The 2500-nt window shown below is 37.0% G+C and overlaps 1 protein-coding gene across 1 annotated transcript in view; it reads right to left on the minus strand.

Annotated features, from left to right (window-relative positions):
- LOC138043686 (putative leucine-rich repeat-containing protein DDB_G0281931) overlaps positions 1–2500 on the minus strand; it is a 17069-nt gene that overhangs the window by 14208 nt on the left and 361 nt on the right. The window contains exon 1 of the mRNA XM_068890084.1: positions 1–2500. This exon is cut by the window's left edge and continues 1430 nt beyond it; it is cut by the window's right edge and continues 361 nt beyond it. The gene's annotated coding sequence lies outside the window, so the exon portion shown is untranslated.

A 2500-nucleotide genomic window follows, 5' to 3' on the forward strand; every position in this document is an offset into this window, starting at 1 on the left:
GAACCACTAAGTGAATGGTACACAAAATTAGGAGAAACTGTTGGTTGAATAGACAATATTTGTAGACATAATTATCTACCCAGTTTAAGTACTTAGCTCAACAAGTTGTTTGGCTCCACAAGTTTCAGTTTCAGACCAGGTACCCGAATTCACCCAGGTACTGTTGCACACTACCATAGTTCTTTGGAAATTGAATAGCTCCTTGAACACCTGGTTGCTTGACAAGAAACTTGATGTGTTTGTTCTCTACATTGGTGAATGCAGCCACTAACTGTCCATTGTGGATAAACTCCAGACCAACTCTTCTTTCAATTTAATCTTTGTTCTTCGCAGGGCATCAATCATGGTGTCCCTTGTAAAATGTTAGTTTAAAGAGTTTGTTTAAGTTATTTCCCATTTCATACGGCACTGTGGTTGCCAGATTCACTTTCAAACTTATCATGGAAATGTAAATCAATACCAGTGAAAAGTCAGTCCCTTGAATTGTTGATAGAAAATTTATTTAAATGCATATTGAAACATCAGTTGAGGAATATTTTTTTTCCCACTTTGTGAACCTAACATACATTGCTGCCATTTGTTTATTGCTTGGTCATTCAATGTCTTGATCACATCAAGTAATTTATTTTTTAGGTATTGTGTATCTTAATCTAAAAACTTAACTGTTTGCTTTTTGGAGCCCTTTTGCGGCATATTTAGATAGGCAGGAAATGTTCCACATTTTATGGTAAATAGTTCTGCATAGTTTTAAGGAACATTGCAGCCAAATCTAATTGAATATGAGACTAAAATATGCTGTTTGACATTTTGTGAATTTAAAGACTATTAATATTGTTTGCGCTTGTTTTAAAAGGCTTAAGGTTGGCACTCAAAAGTGTTCCTTCTATGATCTTATTCTGTAAAGATTACCTTCGGAGAATTGGATCAAGGCCAGTTTTTTCTTCTAGCTTCTTTTCCCAGTGCCCTCTGAGAATGGAGTTGATTTGGTTTTGCCCAATGTTGAAAGATGAAACAATGCCTAAACCAGCCAGCCACAAGGAATACTTCATGGTGCTTTTTTACAAACATGGGCATGAGGGTGCTCGTAAGCATCTGAGCATTGTTTCGCATGCTTAAGTGTTATTATAAATAATGTATTTCTCTAAGAGAGTGTTCTTTTCTTGTTGGTCATTCAAAAATTGTTGGAATAGCTTGTTTGAGCTGTTGGATAGACGCAGAACATTTGATGAGGCCCTCCTGGGGAGAGGAGTCCTTGTTCCCTTTACATATTTGCTTGTGTTTCCTTGTTCCCCAAATTACTTTCAAACTTGTTCCCAGCTTTTTGATCCCTAAAATTTAAATTGGTTTTCTTCCCTTGTTCCCTAAAATATTTTGATATTGTTAAAAAAACCAGTGAGGAACATTAAATTTTAGTTACCTAAATTTTGAAATTTTAGATACTAGATATTTTATTCATATTCTTACATTTTTATGTATATATTTCTTTTTTTCTTTAATATTATTTTGTGGAAAACCTGTAAAATAGCTTCAGCTAAGTGTTTCTATCAACGCTAAATAAAGATTATGTATGTATGTATGTATGTTACTCTGTTCCCCAGTTTAAATTAGCCATGTTCTTTTCTTCCCCAAACCCCTGGGAGTGCCTCTTTGTTGATGTTGATTCTCTTATTTGCCTAATAGCAATTCACTGTTGAATTGCAAGACACAGCAAGTTCTTATTTGGGATTGAGGGAAAAATAAATTTTCGCACAATAAAAGAAACACAATTTTGACTGCCCCTTCTAGATCTTGCTCTTTTCAGACATGAACCAGGTTGTTTGCACCTTTCTGGCGACCTGCGGGAGGGCAAGCTCTAGAAACTCTTCCTAAGCGAGCCTTCCACTGAAAAACTTTCCAAGTCTGGCTTTCCGGTGTTAGGGGCCGAGGTTTTTGTGCAAAATTCATCAGCGGCTTCCTTGCAGCTTCTAAAAGGTGTTCCTTCGGGCAATGGTTAGTAAACGTTTTGTAGTGCGCATACAAATTTTCGCTACTTGAAAATGTATGTTCACGCGAAAAAAAATATCAGCTTGACAATTTTTCTTTCCCGATACTCCATTTAAAATGAACGTGAGCGCCATTAGTAATAAAGGGCCAGAAAACCATTTAAAACATTTTTTGGCAATTTTTTTGTCAACAAACTTGGGTTGTCGGCGAGCAGAATTCGAACGTGACCTGTTGTGCTTTGGCTTTTATTTGTGCTTTTTTCTAACTATTCTAAGACGAATTCAGGCTGGTATTTTCGAATCAAGTGCAAGAAGACGGCAAAACCGTATCGATATTTATTTGAGTTAACTTCGCGAATAAAGACTTTGACCGCGTCCTTGCGTAGATCAACAACAATGTCATTTACGAACAACCGAAATGTACTGTTTCCGGTGAAGGGGCAAATGATTGACAGGATAGCACGGTTTTGACTGCCGCGCGCACTGCGGGCGCAGGTTCCGTATGCAAGGAGACCAAT

This window comes from Montipora capricornis, chromosome 3, assembly GCF_036669925.1.
Source record: "Montipora capricornis isolate CH-2021 chromosome 3, ASM3666992v2, whole genome shotgun sequence".
Classification (NCBI taxonomy): domain Eukaryota; kingdom Metazoa; phylum Cnidaria; class Anthozoa; order Scleractinia; family Acroporidae; genus Montipora; species Montipora capricornis.